Below are 19,851 nucleotides of genomic sequence, written 5' to 3'. Positions count from 1 at the left end.
AAAAGAGGAAGGCATTTTGCAAATTAAAGTGATCACATTAACCTCCTTTGATGAAATCGGTTCAGTCAAATGAAAAATACGTATTAAAAAAACAAACCCTGCACAGATATTTTAGCTATTGAGGGTAATGATTATTCTAATATTGAAATGGACACAGACAAGAAAAAAAAGAGAGATAATAAACAAAAGAGGAAAGCTTCATTCCCAGTAGCTAGAGACCAGAGTCCCTGTTATGTGTAAGTGGGTTGTAAATGTGTAGAAAAGAATATAGATGCAAATATTGCCAAAATTGACACTAAAGGATAAAGCATAGGTCAGTTTGTTGAAAATACGTCCCCTCTCCTTCTTCTCCCCTCTCCCTGCTTTCTCAGGTTCTACTGGGTCCTTGAAGAATTGCCATAATTGCACCAGAAAGGAAACAAGTATGACTGAGATTCCAGCCACATAAAACAAGAGCAATGGGTGGTTAAGACAAAGGGCCACATCTAAAGATTTCTTTTCCTCCAAAATTGGGTGGAAAATCCTTTCACTTTCTCCAAAAGGATGACCAAATCTCCTACTGGTATGGGGACCAACAGAAGATGCTTGAGCTGTAAATGCTGGGAGAAATATTCTTTAGTTTATTAAAGTTAGGCTAAATTTTATTTCTTCCAGTGCAACAAATCCCTTTCACTCCCCAGGCTTGCCACTTCCCTTCTTGATTCACAGAAGAATGGAAGGGGTTAAAAAACAAAACAAAAACCAGAGCTGGCCTGAAACTCTGCCACTCCAAGGGTGCAAGAGGTTAGGGAGCAAGGGGCCCTGCTGCGTGATGCTCTGGTCAGTTTTGGGCATGCAAGAGAGCATGGGTGGCATGAGAGTCGGGCAACTGACTTGGGTTCCAGTTCCAGTTTTGCATTTACTCCTTACTCCCCGTGTAATCCTGGTGGGGGCAGTCAATTCCTCAGAGTTGCAGTTTTCTCCTAGGGCTAAAGGGATTAATGAGTTCAGGTAATGTTAGCACTGGGGGGGATCTCAGGGATTATTTAATCAATTCTCCTCATTTTACAGACAGAAAACTAAATAACAATAACAGCAGTTATAATAATAAAAACAATTATAACTAATATTTTTGAGCATTTAACATGTGCTAGGCACTATTCTAAGCACTTTACAAGTATTCTATTATCTCAACTACCCTGCTTGGTAGATAGTACTGCTACTTCCATTTTACAGGTGGGGGAACTGAGATGCCGTGAGGTTCAATATCCAAGGTGGTACAGCTGGTAAATGGTAAAGCTGGGCTTCAAACCCAGATGGCCTGGCTACAGAGTCCATGCTCTTAAACGCTGTAGTTTAGTAAACCATGAATTCCCCATGGTTTGCACAGGGGTTGCACTCTTTTCAGAAAAGGGTGCACTGCCTGAATTCGTGCTGCATATGGTCTTGAAAACACAGACCCTACAGAGACATGTTTTCAGAATCATGGCAATGGCTGACGATGGCTACTCTGTTCCCTCCAGGTTCCCCGAGTTCATGGCTTCTCTCCAGCCAAATTTTCTCCCAGCCTGCCTTCACAGGTGTAGTGCAGTGCTCCCAGGATCTGTACGGTGCCCTTCCCAAGTCACACTGCCACTGCTCTTTAACTCTCTGCTGATGGCTTCTCCCTCTCTCTCTCCTTCACTCTCTCTCTCCAACCATTTCCTTGAACTTCACTTGAGCTGATATTACACTTGTATTTGAACACCCAGCATGACACTCTCTATTTCTTTGCTCCAGCACCAGTGCTTGCCCATCTTTTGTTAGCCATTATGGATCAAAACTGCTTCTCGGGGCAAAAATAAATGGCAGAAAGAGAGATCATGGCAGAATAAACACCACCACTGCAAAAGACAGTCTACTCTGGATAGTGTGGGAGCATACTCATTGGGTAAGAGTGGTTGCAGAATGGTGCATTACGCGCACTGGGGAGGGAGGAGATTACAGTTTGCCAGATTCACTCTCATCGGCTAATAGCACCCAGTGCCTAAGAAAAGTACATTAACAGTATATGGTAACAGACAGTTGCTGAAAGGACAATAGCATTAATATTAAATTACTGTTGCATAGAGAAGTGATAAATAGGTGATGTGTGTTCTAAGCTCAAAGAGGCCTGGTGACTTGCCTCAAGTTGACAAGTGGTAGTAGGTGGCAGAATCCTACTACAGCCTAGGTCCTCTATTTCTCGGGACACTGGTTTGCTGTTGGATAACATCAGACTCCTCAGGCTACTGTGAGGCACAGCTGAAATGAAAGCGCCATATGACAAATTCCAGACACCTGGACAAGGCACATAGGTCCTTTGTGATCTGGCCTCACCTGCCATTTCAGTCACGTATTTCGTGCCTTAATGTCCTCACACCTGCTGTCCCTTCTGCTTGAGGTGACAACTTCCCCAGTCCCCTCTCATCACTCCTCTTTCTCCAGCTGTAAACACCTGTTCATCTTTCAAGATCTGGCCACAAGGTTACTTTCTCTGTGAGGCTTCCTGTCTTCTCAGTATTTCCTGTAGTACACATGGTTAGAACGCTCGCTGTATAGGATAATGATTGACTGGTTATTATTCTCTCTCCCCTTCTTAACGAGGGAGCTTATTGAGGGCAGAGACTATATTTATTTCTCTTTTTATCTTCAGTGCCTAGCAAAGGGCATGGACCATCTTATTTACTCTAAATATACAAGGAAGGAAGAAAGAGAGGGAGAGAGGGAAGGAATATCCTCCTGAAACTATAAAGCAGTATAGAAATAAAAAGTTTTACTAACAAGAGAAAGATGCCCACTGTTTGATGCCCTCCTACTGTTCAGGAATGAGCTTACTGTTTTCACAAGCAAAATGCTCTGACACAAAATGGGGCAGGCGACAATGAAAGCAGGAAGCTGACTTCTTACTCCCCATTTACCTGTCCGATGAAGAGGTACACAATTTCCCCAGGATAGAAGGAATGCCCTTCATTAATGCCATTTGCTAGCAGTAATTTAGTTAACTGAATAATCACACAATGTAAAGAACACAGAGACTTAAGGATCTCTGTCTAATGCATGATACTAAGATATTTTATAAGGTGGCATGTAGTTAAGTGTGCTTAAATGCAATCACAGAGCATTTTGTTTGGTCATTTTCATCTGGAGGTTTTAGAAAAAGCAGGAGAGAAAAGCAGCATCCTCAGGGATTTTTCCTTAGAGTACAATTTTTACAAAAAGCTGAGTGTACAACTTGCAAAATAATAAGCTTCAGTGATAACACAAGCTTCAGCTACAATTATCACAAAGAGCAAGTCTGCTGCCCAAGCTTCTAACTTATCCTTGTGACTACAGAACATCCCAAAATGTCACATTCAAGTTGAAGTGACTGCAGCCAATTAGGTAATTTCCACCAAATTGGGTCCATTAATACTTGGACATTATCTTGAGGGTGAAATAGGATTCAGTGACAAGGTGCAATGTGGCTTGTGAAATATTAGTTTTGGACAATCACAAATCAGGATCCAAGGGTATGTTAAATTATTCAGCATTCTTGACCTCATTATTAAGTGACTTCATATGGGTTTTTGCTCATATTCATATAATCTTGGGATACAAAGAGCTTAATTTTTGTTTCCTTTCCCCAGCCATTTCCTTTTTTATGTATCAGAGATTTTATGTATATCTCTTTATTTTTATCCTGTTTAATTTTAGAATTTAAAGGGCAATGGCTATGTTTTTGTTTGGGGAACACACAAGGAGGACACTTACTCATATGATGACACATATCAGAAACATGAATATTAGTTAGAAATTTGGTTTGCAGATTTTTCTTTGCTACCACACTACTTCAGGTAACAGAACAATTTTTCCAACCAAACATCTGCCTTGGTCTGCCAAGTATCGAACAGAAAGCTGTGATTTGTAACACATGGTCTTATAAATGAGTCAGAACTTCAAGGCCAAGTCGGCTTCTGGAAGTGTTCTAAAGTGATAGCAACAATATTATTTTCCAAAATAATGGGAGAAAGCCATAAAAACACTCCAGGAAGATCGTGTACCAAAGATGTTTGTTGATTTTGTTTTGTTCCAAAGATGTTTGGAACAATGATTAGTTGGCGCTGACAGGATTTCTACAACTAGGAAGTGTGTTGGACACTTAAAACTTTAAATCAGTGTTCCAGTAAGTTCTAAAGAACTTTAACCAATTGAACAATTATCCTAAGAATATGACTACCAGCTGTCGCTTAAACTTACAAGTTAAAACACTTTATATCATTGGGGCAAAGCAATGATATGGACCTGGGATAGGAAAATTACCAGAGAATGTGACTGAATCAGTGAATATCTGCCAAAAAAAAAATCTCTTTGAGATGAACAAAAGAAATTAGGTAGCATTAGGCTACTCATAGGACAACTGGCTAGAGCACAGTTTCTTCTTTGAGATTTGTGTGTTTTATAATTTTGTTAATGATTCAGACCAAAACAAATCCTTTGAAAGTAGAAACACATAATTCCATTTCAGCATATCCCAACCAGATGGGATCAGAACAGGTGTGATCATTTTAGAGTGTTCTTCTCTATAAATCAACTTCTGGTTCATTCCAGAGTGGGGCTGTCAGCTTTTAGGCGCCCAGTGAAGTTGAGAATTTTTAGCAAACTAAACACAGCCATTAAAATAATGTTCGAATTAGTTTTAATCACAGTGACCTAGATTCTCATGCTCCCCAGGACCTCACTGTATCTCTTCCATGTGTGAGATCCATGGGAGGGCTGCACATGGGGAAGACTCACCGAGTGCAGAGCAGGAAGAATTTAGGTCAATTACCTTTTGAAGTGTGATCCCTTTAAACAGCTACTCAAGGTAGTATCTTGCTAACAGAGCTGTATATAATAAAAGTGACCTGTGCTGTTTCTTTAAATACTGCTTTTTGGTTGTAAGCGATCAAAGTATTAAATTTGTGTAAGAAAAAAAAAAAGATCAAGAGAAGTTTCATCGATGTTCTTTCTGGAATCTATTAAGAAGGATTAGGTATGTGGTTTACCTCTCTTAAAGTCTGGGCTTGAAAGTAGGTGCCTCCATTTCAGTGTCTTCCAGCTGAGCTTTTGTTTTCTCTGCCTGTAAGGTGAGGAGAGAAGTTGAGATGTCACCTCAGGACTTTTGATAATATATTAAAAAATAAAAAATCGTGAAGCAGGCGAATGTATGGGGAGGAGTATTTACTATGGATCCATTCCCCAAAGTTTGAAAAAAAAAAAAAGTATTGTATGTGTGAATGTGTGTTTCCTTTCATTAGCTCTCCAGGAAACAAGAATTTTTTTCTCAAACTGTAAAGAAAAATTTGTTAGTTTTTTTAACCTTTAAAAAGTAGATACCATTTTGATATGTTTATTCTTTCATTCAATAATTATTTACTGGTACCTACTGTATGTCAGGCACTTTACACGTTCTTGGGAAGATAACAGTGACCTTGATCTGATGTCTGAGTTCGGGGGAAAGAAATCATGCATCAGGCCGGGCGCAGTGTCTCACGCCTGTAATCCCAACACGTTGAGAGGCTGAGGCAGGTGAATTACGAGGTCAGGAGATTGAGACCATCCTGGCTAACATGGTGAAACCCCGTCTCTACTAAAAATACAAAAAAAAAAAAAAAAAAAAATTGCTGGGCGTGGTGGCGGGCACCTGTAGTCCCAGTTGCTCAGGAGACTCAGGCAGGAGAATCGTTTGAACCCGGGAGGCGGAGGTTGCACTGAGCCAAGATCACACCACTGCACTCCAGCCTGGGTGACACAGCGAGACTCCATCGCAAAAAAAAAAAAAAAAAAAAAAAAAAAGAAAGAAATCATGCATCAATCAATAGTTGTTGGAATCTTAGAAAGGAATGCTTAGAAAAATAGAGTAAATGGACATATTTAAAATATAAACACCATTTTATTTTATTTTATTTTTAACATTTCAAAAATGCAGGATAATTTAAAAACCAACATCTTTGCCAATTCTACTCCTAAGCAAAAATCACTATGAGCAATTTGCTGTATGTCCTTTTGGATTTCTGTCTGTTTACAAACACATATACAAAACAATTTCTTAAGAACATGTGAGCAGAGTTAATCCTGATTTGTAACTTTTTCTTCTATTTAAGGGTGTTTCATGAGCATCTCTTCCAGTCAGTAAGTGTGCTGATTTACCCCATTCTTCCCAATGACTATGGAGTATTTCATCTATGGCTCCCCAATATTATCATGGATGGCAATATGGAATGGCAGGACAGTATTAACCAAAGGCAGAAGATAATTCTGCATTTCAGTTGTTGGTTTATAAATATTGTCCTATCCTGTCATAGAGAAGGCTACCAATCTTTCCTGACAAGTCATTGAACAAACAGTTTCATGATTTTTTTAAATGTATTTTTTAGCATGAATCAAAAAGTGTCTTTTAATTAGTAAAATACTTTCATTGCTTTTAGTTTTATGGTAGGGATTCAGAAAAAGCAAACAGACTCAAAGCAACATAATGAATATAGGGGAAACCTGTAGATTTTCAAAGAAAATGATATAAAAATTATAAACATTACTGAGAAAATTGATTGCATGGTTACAAAGTAATACACATTTGCTGCAAAAAATGAAAAATATGCAGACATGTAAATAGAGTATCAGTGTACAAATGGGTGGGTGGATTTTGGAAACATTTTTTAAAAAGAAAATAAAAATACCCTGAATCCTATGATTCAGAAATAACAACTTCCTCAACAACTTTTCTTCTAGTATATATGTGCACACACGTACACATTGAAAAAAGCCTGAAAGGAGATAGGTAGCTTGCACATTTATGTATGTCTGTATTGAACACTTTATTGGGTTTCCTTTATTATACAGTTTTCCTTTATTATACAGTGAGTCAACCAAAAACACACATTTTTTAATAAAGTAAAAAAAAGTGGGTTCATTTCAGGCCTACAAAGAATGACACCAAGGAAATGATAAGAACCTCTTTTCTTTATCTTTTTTTGAGATGGAGTCGCACTCTCTTGTCCAGGATGGAGTGCACTGGCGCCATCTCGGCTCACTGCAACCTCTGCCTCCTGGGTTCAACTGATTCTCCTGCCTCAGCCTCCCGAGTAGCTGGGATCACAGGCACCTGCCACCATGCCCAGCTAATTTTTTGTATTTTTAGTAGAGACGGGGTTTCACCATGTTGGCCAGGCTGGTCTCGAACTCCTGACCTTGTGATTCACCCGCCTTGGCCTCCCAAAGTGATGGGATTACAGGCATGAGCCACCACGCCTGGCCAAGAGCCTCTTTTCTATCATTGCCTTTCTTCCAACAGGCTTATGGGTTATTAGAAAGTTTAAGATGGCTTTCAAAGATGAATTAGTTCCACATTGAATTTCAACAAATATCCAACAGTGAAAGCAAAGCACAAAATCCAGTAAGCCTGATGACTGTTATGAAATTCTGAACTGTAACCATCTAGAAATATAATCCAAGCTCAGAGTTATTTTGCATCCTCCAAGACTGCAAATGCCACGTACAGCATGGATCTTGTCTTTAGGCCTAGGAGGCTTTAAGAAGACAGGGGAGGAATGAGCTCCTTGCCTTCCCCTGCAGCTCCAGTGTCCATGCTGCCCAGCACCAGGGCTTCACTCACCCTGCTTGTGGGATGGCTAGAAGAGCTGACAGTCCCCTTGCTAGGTAACTAGAAGCATGTCACATCTAGCCTTTGTATACACAGAACCCCTGGTCATCTTCTCACAGCCCCACACACAACAGAGACCCTCAGGGATATGAGACAAATAATATCCTGCATACTCTGATCCTTAACCATGACCCTCAATCACATAAACACCAGCCAGGTAGTTGAGGGGAGGGTTTCTTCCCATTGTTTGGTGAAAGGAGAAAGTCAGAGAGCAGAAGGAGAGATTCAGATTAATAATGTTTAAAATGAAAATCTCTAGAAGCTCATTACTGGGGCCATTGAGGAAAGAGCACAGCTTTGGAATCAATTGAGTCTTTCACTTATTCAGTCAACACTTAATGACCCCATACTATGTGCTATGCACAGTTCTAGTAGCTAAGGAACATCAAGAACAAAACAGACAAAAATCGATGTCTTGGTGGAGCATACATTCTAGCAAGAGGAGCAGACAATAAAAATAGCATTAGAGGGTGATAAATGCTACAGGAAAAGAAAACAGATTGGGGTAAGAATGATTGGGAGTGGGGAGTGGGTTGTAGGTTGTCGTTTTAAATAGGATGATCAGAAGTCTCACTAAGAAGGTGACATTGGAGCAAAGATCTGAGAAGGTGAGGGAATACATCATTTAGACATGTGGGGAAGGGGTTTCAGGCTGAAGGAACAGCCAGTGCAAAGGCCCTGAGGTGGGAGTAGGCTTGCAGGGTTGGAGGATAGTGAAGAAGAGATAATAGGAATTGAGATCCAAGACATAAGGTGTATGGAGTGGGCATGCACGCAAGACCTTAAAAATTACAAGGACCTTAAACATTATACGGACCTTAGCTTTCCACTTAGGTTTGAATCCTTGTACCATCATTTGACAATAGTCACAGGTTGAGTGACTTTCTGAATTCTTATTTTGTTGTCTGTAATACGGTAATCTCATTAACTGGGCACAATTATTTTGAGGATTAAAATGGGATCATGTCTGTAAAATACCAAGTACAATGTCTGACATGTGGTATGTTTGCAACAAATGTTGTTTCCCATATTCCTCTAGGTCCAGTTGTGTGCATTTTATACCTATTTTATAAATGCACACATAAACATAGAAAGGTAATGTGACTGACCAGTAGCTACCCAGAGGTAGGAATCCAAGTAGCTTTTAACTCTGTAAATAAATAACAATTTTTTCCCAAAACAATAAATGCTGAAGTATCATCAATAAAACTAATAATTGTGGAAGGTGGATTGTTAGGGATTCAAGTTGACTAAGGAATGAAATCTTGGATATGGCGACCATTAGTGAGGACTGATATATTAGTAGAAATGTACAGGCAAATCTCATTATTTCCCATTTCCATTGAGTGTCTATTTCAAGGTTAGAAAAAAAAATGTTATCTATCCTTCTGGGGCACATCTGAACATTCAAACAATACCAGATAGAATGGTCAGCTTGCAAACTTTTGAAAACACCATTGCCTGCAGGGTTGAAAAGGCTCTGTTAGATATCAATCTGCTCTGCGTTAACTTTTTTTATATGATGGCAGCAGTTTTTCTCTTATGTGGTGGTATCATTAGAGTTTCACTTAAGTTCACAAAAATCATTTTCTGGCTAAGTTTCCACTCAAACCCAGTTGCTATAGAAGTTGGACATCAGTGGGGGAGGCAATTAGTTAGCTAGTTATTATGACTTACTTAGTACATTTTTAGCAGAAGGAAAAATGACAAAAACCTAAAATAATTCTATACAAATACATGAGTGACTCTTTTTACCCAGAGCTCATTAGTACAGTGGACAGTATTTCAAAGAAGCCACCAATACCTATAACACCCTCTCCTGTTGTATGATTATGCAGTTGTCATCAGCTGATAGGGCCAACAGGAACCATTTTAACAAAAATTATTGGGTACTTACTGTTGGAGGGCTTGAAACTACGGGAAGAACCGCAGATGGATTCTTCTCCGTAGGTAAATAGCAACGGTACATAAGTTCTTGCCAAGACAATTAGTTATACCACCTTCGGATGTTCTGGTGGTCAAATGCCCTTTTAGAAGCTTTAAAAAATATTTGCCAGGGAATTTCTCCAGGGGAACACCTGTCTCGACTATCTTACAAAATATTCTCTGCTCTTAAGCACTAATGAATTATTTGGCCTCTAACTCTAGTCTGGAGTTTACCAAAAATCTGCACTACCTCTGTTTAATTGGATAAGGGGTTTTCCTGACAAATGTGTCTTAAGATTTTTATACCCTTTATTAAATGCCCAATAAACATTCATTGAAAGAATAGAAAAAAAGTCTCACTTCCATTTCTTTCTACTTGCCCTGTTACAAATCAAAAATTGGCCACACACACACATAGATTTACTTATTATATGTATATACTAAATTATATGTGTAAATGTAGATGTATATACCAATTATATGTGTATACCAAAGTATACATAGATATATGATGAAGTGTGACTATGTTTTTTTTTTAACATACCAGAATTTTTAGCTCCAAATGAGAGTTGCCCTTTCTGAAGTCATGAGATGACCCATTTATTTCACGGATACAAGTGAAAATTTTGGGAACTCTTCTCTGGACAGTTCTCTCATCACCTCTTGCCTTTATTGTGAATATTATCATTGGTGGCAAATATTTACCACTTCAAAGTAGATTTCTAAAAATAGCTAAATGTCATTTGGGATCAAACTTCTAAAATAAGTAAGTCAACAAGCTGGATAATATTATTTGTTACTTAAAAATATTGGCTAGGACCATAAACTAATGAGTTAATACTATTTATAAGTATTGTTTACAACCTGCTTTAAAAAATAAAACAGCTTTATTGAAAATTAATTCACATACCATCTAATCCACCCATTTAAAGTGTACAATTCAATGGTTTTTAGTATAGGCAGAGATATGCGCAACCATTACTACAGGCAACTTAAAAATATTTTCATCACCATAGAAAGAAACCCTACATCCTTTAGCCATTATGTCCCTACTTTTCACAACCTCCTCTTTCCTCAACCCGGCCCTAAGCAACCACTAATCTACTTTCTATAGATTTGCCTATTCTAGATATTTCATATAAACAGAACTATATAATAGGTGGTACTTTGTGACTGACTTCTTAGCAGAATGGTTTCAAGGTACATTAATTTTGTAGCATGTAGCAATCCTTTTAAAATCATTTCATTGTATGTACGTACCACATTTTGTTCATCCATTCATCTGTTGAAGGGCATACGGGTTGCTCCAAATGTCTTTTGGTTATTGTGAATAGTTCTGATATGAACATTCATTTACAAGTCCTTGTTTGAGCACCTGTTTTCAATACTTTCGTGCATATACCTAACAGTGGAATTGCTGCGGCGTATGGTGATTCTATATTCACCTTTTTAAAGAACCACCAAACTGTTTTTCACAGCAGCTATACCATTTTACATTACACCAGCAATGTACGAGGGTTCTAATGTCTCCATATCTTCACAAACACCTATTATTTTTCATTTAAAAAATGTGGGCATCCTACTGGATGTAAAGTGGTATTTCATGGTTTTGACTTGCATTTCCCTAATGATTAATGATGTTAAGCATGTTTTCATGTGCTCGTTGGCCATTTGTATATCCTTTTTGTTATTAAAAGATTTCATAAAATTTTAATTGAGAAGGAGTTTTGCCATGTTGCCCAGGCTGGTCTCAAACTCCTAGGCTCAAGTAATCCACCCACCTTGGCCTCCCAAAGTGCTGTGATTACAGGCATGAGCCACAGCGCCCAGCCCCATTTGTAGATTGTCTTTGGAAAAAATGTCTGTTCAAGTCCTTTGCCTACTTTAAGATTTTTAATGGGCACTTCCAGAAGAGGAGACCCAAATGTTTTCAACAGGAGCAGCCATATTGGAACAAATGCCTAGCCTCCTGGCATCACTAGGTATTAAAGTGTAATACTTCTTTGACCATAAGAGTAAAGAACAAGCAATCACATTAGTTTAAGGTGATTATTTGTCCTGCACTAAGTAATACCACATCCATGGGTTTTTACAACAAATATCTACTCGTGTATTGCAAACTCATAGGCCATACGTGTTTTGTATACCATAAGACTTACTAAATAACTTTAGAGGACACAGAATTTCCTTGAAGAAGGGACTTAGAGGCAGTGATCCAGTTGGCAGGAGGAATACCCTGAAGCTGTGCTTGCATAGCAATTATGTATGACTGAGAACACATGATTCATGTACAACAAAGAATAGCAGAAAGTTGATGGAGGTCATGGGGACCTAAAGCCTCCCCTTTTCCCAGCCCCTGGTTTGATAATTCCACTGCATCTACAACCCACTGAGAATCTGAGAAGATACAATCAGAGAAGGAAGAATGCATTCTCTGATCTGCCAATGCCTAGTCATATATAGGTCAAATATAGGTTCTTGACTCCTGCCTGCCTCTGCTTCAAGCTTGGATATGTACAAGCAAGTTGATTTATGGATATGTGAAAAGATGCATGGATTAGTGGTGGGACAGGTCAACAGGCAGGGAGGTGGATGGTAGACAGTGGCATCAGGTGGACATCTTGATGGAAGGGAATGGGCTGATGATGGGTAAAAGTACGGATGGGTGGCAGACAGGGCTTCTACTTAGTGCAGCAACCCAGGCTGCTAGCAAATAGTAATCCAGTATAACTCTTAATAGTCAGAGAGATTAGTCAGCTGAGTCCAAAACCAGATTCTGGTGGAGTCCTTTTAAAACATTCCATTTCATCTACTCTGGCACCTCTAAAAGTTAAGAATTGCCTCAATGGGTCCAAGTGGCTCTGACTAATTTTTCCCATCTAGCTCTCTCCGGATCTTTGGTATGAATCAATAGCTCATGAGAAAAAAAATGAGCAAGGGGATTGCATGCCTTACTGGTAATCAATTACCCAAAGGCTTTAAACTAGGGATACAAAATGGTGGCAGCTTTTCCCAGGGCTATCCAATGAAGCAATGACAATCTGTGAGAACAGAATGAAAACACAAACTGAAAGAAGAGGGAGTTTGTGAACAGGCTTAGGGATTTTCCCACCCCTCTCTAGGGTCTGCTGTTAGAAAACAAAATCATAATTACGCAATAAAATTCCTTCCATGCCTTTCTCTTGCTCAGAATTAAAAACCATCTACTGAAGACTTTCTCACCCAGTCAGGTGCTTTCTACTATCAAGGAAGATGCCTGAAGAATAAATTGCTCTTATCAGAAATAAAGCACTTTAGTTCTGCCACAGCAGTGAGATCTGTGTTTGTAAGTCTCTCCAAAGGCAACTCCATTTTTGCTGCTCTCCTCTCATTTTCTTTCGATGCATAAAACCTGTAGACTGGAGCACTATGATTGCATTCTGCTACGGAGCAGTGTAATTGTAAATATTCATTGGAATTCAAGCTAGCTTTCCCAGGTCTCTCCTAGGGCTGTGCAGCTATGCAAACAGCAGTGGTGCCGCATTAGCTCACAGCCCGGAGGCCGCCTATTTCCCCACAGCCCCTAGGACCCTTTCTGTAGAGGGAGCACATGCAGAGAAACTGGCCCTTAAACACCATTTCAATCTACCATTTCACTTGTTTTTCCTTTTCTCCCCATGACTGCTGATCCTCAGTAATTCTGTCTGTCAGTCCCAAATATGCATTAGAAAGAGAATCGTGTCCTTGACTAAAAGCCTATAGTCTGAATGCTCTTGCTGTGTATGTGCTCAATCTATTTAGGAGATTAAACAGATTCCAGCCATTCCATGAACACACACACACACACACACACACACACACACACACACGCACACACACACACACAGAGAGGAATATACATATGCAGCAACTCTAGATGAAAAACTAGGATAGTTACCTACTCTAAAGTACAACAGCATTATTCCTCTTGAACAATAATGCTGTGAGCTAGCATAGCATTTAGTTATTCTATCTTTTTTCGAACTTGAAACCTGCAGGAATAAAAAATAAATTAATGTAGGATTGGGAATACCATATTAATTATGATGACCCTACAATAAGGAGTTATTTACATATTTAAAACATAAAAATTAGGCCTGAAGGAACCTGTGTTTGACTATGCTTATTTAATCTCAGGATACTACCTGCAAGGCTGAAGTTGAAGGTCCAAGCCAGACTCCCTGGACCACTCTTTGATATATCTTCTGAATGCTAGATGATTAGATTCCAACAGAATTCAGGGCACCTGCAATATTAACTTCAAAATAATCCAAGGAAGAAATCGATGCATAGAAAAATGACCTATAGAAACCAATTTATAGAGTTTCAAAAAAAGGAGAAAGAGATATGTTTTTAATGTTGAAACATTTCAATGAAAAGTAAGTCCAGATTGAAATTATTTGGGCCTGGCCAACATTTAGATTTAATGATGAAAGTGAAAAATTACTTTAAGTGACAAAAATATAGGAATGCTCAAAATTTCATATCTAAAAGGAAATTTATTTTAATTTGATTTAACCAGGTAAGTTCATGAGTAAAAGGCACTCTGCTAGGCATGGGGTGGGGGAGGGAATACAAAGATGAGTGATATATGTGTCCTATGTCTGGAAGGGTTTAGAATTTAGCAGCACAAAGAAGATATATAGAAATAGCTATGCTATAAAAGGGGCAAAATACTGTGTTATCTCAGAGGATTATAAGCAACTTCTTGGGAGAGGTCAAAATCAACCAAACTCTGGAGCAGTGGAAGGATTTTAACCTAGGGAACTGGGTGGAGGGAGAAGTCTCTGCAGAGAAGTGTTATGGGTTGAATTGTGTCCCCCAGAAAGATATGTTGAAGTTCTAACCACCAGAATCTGTAAGTGTGTCTTAGTCACACTCTGTAAGTGCACTTATAAGATGATACCATGGCCGGAGTGGCTTATAAACATCAGAAATTTATTTCTCACAGTTCTAGAGGCTGGAAGTCCAAGATCAGGATACCAGCATAATCAAGTTCTGGTGAGGGCATTCTTCTGAGTTGCAGACTACCATCTTCTCACATCCTCACAAGCGGAAAGAGGACAAGGAGCTCTCTGGGGTGTCTTTGATGAGGACACTAATTCCATCATGAGGGCTCTACTCTCATGATCTAATTACCTCCCCAAAGCTCCACTTCCTAATACTATTGCACTGGGGGTTAGAATTTCAACCTAAAAATTTTGATGAGGACACAAACATTCAGTGCATACAGAGTGTGACCTCCTTTGGGAATTGGGTTTGCAGATATAATCAAGTTAAGATGAACTCATCTGGATTAGAGCTGGCGTCTTTATAAAAAAAGGGAAAATTGGACACAAATATCCAGGAGAGAAGGCCATGACAAGATAGAGGCAGAGACTGGAGTGATGCATCCACAAGCCAAGGAGCACCTAGGGCTGCAGCAACACCAGAAGTTAGAAGAGGCAAGGAAGGGTTCTTCCCCTAGGGCCTTCAAAGAGAAGATGGCTCTGCTGACACCTTGATTTTGGACTTCCAGCCTCCAGAACTGGGCAAGGCTACATTTCTGTTGCTTTAAAGCACCCAATTTGTAGTGCTTTGTTATGGCAGCCTTAGGAAACTAATGCGAGAGGGAAAAAGATGAGGCCTAGAGGTAGGAAGTGTGGGACTTATTCTGAAAGGTGAAGTTTGGATTGGCTGGAGAGCAGTATGTGTAAAGACCAATTATAGAGATTATGTCTGGGAAAAAAAGGAGCCCAGATGGTGGCATTTGGGGCTTTTATCTGTAGCACATAAAGCACTATTAGGAGAGAGAGTCATGGAAGATTCAGGACATGCTGGAAGAACAGATTGGAAGAAATGGGAGCAGGTAGCAGGTTGCAGTGAAATTTGAGACGAGAGGTGACATGCTGGACGGTGGCAGTGCTCACGGAAAGTAAGTGTTAGATTTGACAGGGGTGGAGGTAGAGTTGATAGAACCTGGAGACTAATTAGGTGAAGAAGGCACAAAAATAATTTTTGAGGCTGGGAGATGGGAAACAGGAAACCCAGGGGGTAGAGTTGGTTTGGAAGAATGTGTTGAGGAGAAAAGTCTAGTTTTTAGTAAATGTTTATGTCCAGCAGAATGCTGGAAATGTGAACTTGCAGTATTTGTTGGGATAGAAATATAGATCTGGGAGCCAGCTGCACTGAGGACATAGTCAATGGCCTGGAAATGGTTGCAATCATCACAAGAGTTGAGTGATCATAAATGGAAGAGTTGAACACTGGGGGAGCACCTCCATTTAGAGGGTGATAGAAGGATGAGGCAAATATAAATTAGAGTTCCAAGAGGGTAGCCAAGATCAATCCGAGTCAAAGAAGCCAAGGATGTGTTTTATGAAGGAGAGGGTGATCAATGACAGAAAATGCTGCAGAGAGATTGAGGAGGACAAGGACTCAGGAGAAGTCATCAGATATAGGGATTAGAATGTCAATAGTAATTTAGGAGAGGACAGTTTCAAATTAATGGTATGAGAGGTCACTTTAAAAGGGTTTAGAAATGATTAAGAGTGAGAGAGGCTAATATTCATGGATTATTCTTTTGGCAGGTTTGGTAATGAAAAGAAGGATAAAGATGAGCTTTTTGTTGTTCTTGTCATTTTATGGTAGAAAAATATTTAAGTATATTAATATGTAAAAGAGAAGAAACCAGAAATTTGGGAGACTTGTAAAAAACAAAACAGAATGGAATAACTGATGGAACAGGGCTCTGGAAGGAAAAGAGATGGATTTCGACTAAGGAGCAAATTAGCTTTGGAGTTTGCAGATGGGGCAGTTTCCTTTCTGGCACAGGCAAGGAAATAATAGGAGGGGTTGTAAATCACTTGGATGTGGAAGGGGGAAACTGAAGTTCATCTTAGAAAGTCTCATCTCAATAAAGCAGAAAGCAGGTCAACTTGGGAGAGAGATGTATGGGTGAGTGGGCTGCAAGCTTGAGGGATGGGAAAGATGATATCTTTGGGGAATATGATTGAGAGTAAATAAAAGAATTGCTAACAGGCCTAATTGAGGTGGTAGCAATAGTGCTAATTGACATATTTAATTTTAATTGACAAGACATAACTTTCTACAACAAGGTCTGCCAGCTTAGGAGAAGCATGCAGGTGGAAAAGCGGATGATGAAGAGAGTCCAGTGTTGGTTTTAGGCCTAATTTTCTCCTTAATCCAAATCCATCTCTCTTCCTTCCAGAGGAAGCTCATAATACAAGGGATCCCAGGGCATAGAAAAGGCTAGGTTAGAACAGGCATTTGAAAGGCTTCTTGGGTGAATGTCAATTCCTTGTCCTTCAAAGTAGCCTAAAAGTAGCGAAAGAATAAAGAATAAAGAAAAAATTGTAGGTAAAGGATAAAAATCATGTTCCTTTCTTCCTTCTTTCTTTTAATTTATTCATTCAGCATATAAATAATTTGCCAAATGCCCCTCCATGCCATGGCATGGGAAAGGAAGGCTGCGCATCAGGTCTGTAAGATTAGGTTGCTTACTCTTCAGTGTGTGAAATAACAAGAACAGTACACACTCAGCTTGCACTGTCTACCAGGAATTGCTGTAAGTGCCTGTCCACATATTAACCATATTAACTTAGTACTATAACCTTCAAAAGTAGGAACAATTATTTTGCTAATGATGGTACTGAACTTCAGGGAAGTTAAGTGACTTGTCAAGGTCACATAGCTAGTTGCCAGCATAGCTGGGGTTTTAGTAAGTCTGGTTCCAGGGTCTGTTCTCTTATTCACTATACTATATGAACTAAAAAGTTTTGAAATGGGTTATAAGTAGGATGATTACATATTCTTTTTTTTTTTTTTTTTGAGATGGAGTCTTGCTCTGTCACCCAGGTGAGAGTGCAATGGCGTGATCTGGGCTCACTGCAACCTCTGTCTCCTGGGTTCAAGTGATTCTCCTGCCTCAGCCTTCTGAGTAGCTGGGATTACAGGCATATGCCACCACACGTGGCTAATTTTTTTGTATTTTTAGTAGATATGGGGTTTCGCAATGTTGGCCAGGCTGGTCTCGAACTCCTGACCTCAGGTGATCCACCCGCCTTGGCCTACCGAAATACTGGGGTTACAGGCGTGAGCCACTGCACCCAGCCAATGATTACATATTCTAATCATTCTGGGATGGTCCAGTTTATGCCTGTTGTCCCAGGAAAAGTATTCATTGTATGCTCTTTCAATAAAAAGTCTGAAGGAGAAATTACATGGTTACTTTAGTTATAAGAGAAACCGATCAACCACAGGGCTTTTCTTCAAATTCTTCAATGTTGGCTCATGTGATGTATAGAGACTAAGAACTGTAAGGCATTTAAGAAAAATAAATGAAATGGCTCTGCCTTTCTATGACACACTACCTCAAGACCCACAAGAGCCAGCTTCTTTGATCCCCTTGGTCAGATCACAGCCCCTTCCCCAACCCTAGTGGCCTCCATACTTCAACTTCACCCTTACTGGTTTTAATGAAAGGAGAAACACAGAAAGGCACATTCTCTAAGCTACCACCAAGTGGAGTTCTGCACACCTATTCTTTAAGCAGTGTTGGAAATTGAACACACAAAACCCTACAGCAAATCTGTGCACCCATCTCTCTCTTCCTCATCTCCTTTCCTTATCTCTACTCTCAGGCCAGCACTCCACTGTTCATGCCAAACGTCAGGCACAATAACCACATGTCATATAGATGTACAGCCTCAGCCAAAGCTGTTATAGGGCTAACGCCAGACCTTTTGCAGCAATTCTGGCTGTTTTGTGGCTGTTGGTAATGTCTTCATTTCCTGAACTCCTTCTCCTTATTGTTTTTAGGCTCCAGTGAGAAGCAGGGAAATTGGTACTAGCAACGTGGCTCTGGTACCCTACAAGAAAGTGTTGTGCTCTTGTTGTCGCCATATTAGCTTCCTCGGAAGATTTAAAGATGTACACTCAACTCCCTATGGATGATTTTTAAAATGTATCACTAATGGTCACTGATGACAGGCACTTATACATTGGGATTTGGCTCTTACTCTAATGATACTATTTTAAATGCTGCAACGTGCGAAAATGATGGTAATGCCTAGGCCAGAGTAAGCAGAAAATCAGCTCAGCAAACTGAACAGAAGACATTCATCCAGGGCTTCAATATCCTGTCAAGTGACCACTGTTTTGTATGGCTTTATTATTCTCTGAGGTTTTAATATGCTGGTCCACAGAATTCTCTTATTATTTCCTTGACTGCTTTTCTATTGTCTCCTCTGTCTGTCCTGGATCCTCTGTTTTTCCTTCCTCTGAACTCAGTCTTGCAGTGAGTTTATGCATTCATAGTGATTTCAACTACAATTTATATTACAAACAGTTCCAAATACACATCTGAGCTGCCTGATGGGCATTTTACTCTTTCTCTCTTCCTTCCTTGGTAAGCTCGTCCTCTAATATGATTTCAATAGTGGCTAACATTTATCATGTCTCAGGCATGGAGTTAATGCTTGGAACCCTACAAGCAGGGGCGCTTACTATTATCATCTTTGTCCTCCAGAGAAGGATCTAGTAAGTGGTAGAACTGAGATTTGACCCCAGACAGATTTGCTTCAGAACCTGTGCTCTTAACCACCACATTATGATGCCTCCTCACATTCAGACACTTGCTCTCTACCTCCTGACTAGACTATCCCAATAGCTCCTTAGTGCTCCATCTGGCACCAAGCAGAGCTCAATACCATTTTTCACATGGAAGGTTTACCATGTTCCCTATTGATCACATTTAAAGTCCTCTGTTGCACCTCCAAAGTTTTCCACTGACTTCTCTGTCACCCAAGCCCATCTAGACTGCGCATTCCTGTCATGGATATTTGTGTGTCATGCAAAATGTGTGTCACACTTCCTTAGGGTACTTCCTCTACCTAAAACACTCTTCCTATCTACTCTATAGGAAACCTTTTACCTCTTGTTTTAGGATTTACCTCTTTTAGAAAACCTCCAACTAACTATAAGTGCAAGGGTAAATGACATATAGTTAGTGATGTTGTCTTCGATTTCTTTCTATTTCCTACAGAGTCTAGTAATATTTATCATCCATTGGATATGCAATAAAGATTGTTAATGTGCTGACATAACCATTCTAACCAACACTAGAAAGAAACCCACACATGGCTGAGAGGCACAACTTAATAATGACTAGAGGCCAAAGTGTATGTTTTCACCTACAGTCGGGTAAGAGGAGGAATAGAACTTCTGTA

The 19,851-nt window shown here is 39.6% G+C and overlaps 1 protein-coding gene across 7 annotated transcripts in view; it reads right to left on the bottom strand.

The window, feature by feature from the left end:
- LOC134808766 (uncharacterized) overlaps positions 1 to 19,851 on the bottom strand; it is a 418,516-nt gene that overhangs the window by 8,624 nt on the left and 390,041 nt on the right. For 5 of the 7 annotated variants that reach the window (XR_010152427.1, XR_010152431.1, XR_010152426.1 and 2 more), the window contains one exon: positions 5,025 to 5,098. The gene's annotated coding sequence lies outside the window, so the exon portion shown is untranslated. Of the gene's footprint in view, positions 1 to 2,337; positions 2,525 to 5,024; positions 5,099 to 19,851 lie in introns of all 7 variants that reach the window. The other 2 variants (XR_010152430.1, XR_010152435.1) reach the window with 1 other exon arrangement.

This window comes from Pan troglodytes, chromosome 18, assembly GCF_028858775.2.
Source record: "Pan troglodytes isolate AG18354 chromosome 18, NHGRI_mPanTro3-v2.0_pri, whole genome shotgun sequence".
Classification (NCBI taxonomy): domain Eukaryota; kingdom Metazoa; phylum Chordata; class Mammalia; order Primates; family Hominidae; genus Pan; species Pan troglodytes.
Note: the sequence above shows the minus strand (reverse complement) of the source record. Positions and strands in the feature narration are given on the sequence as shown.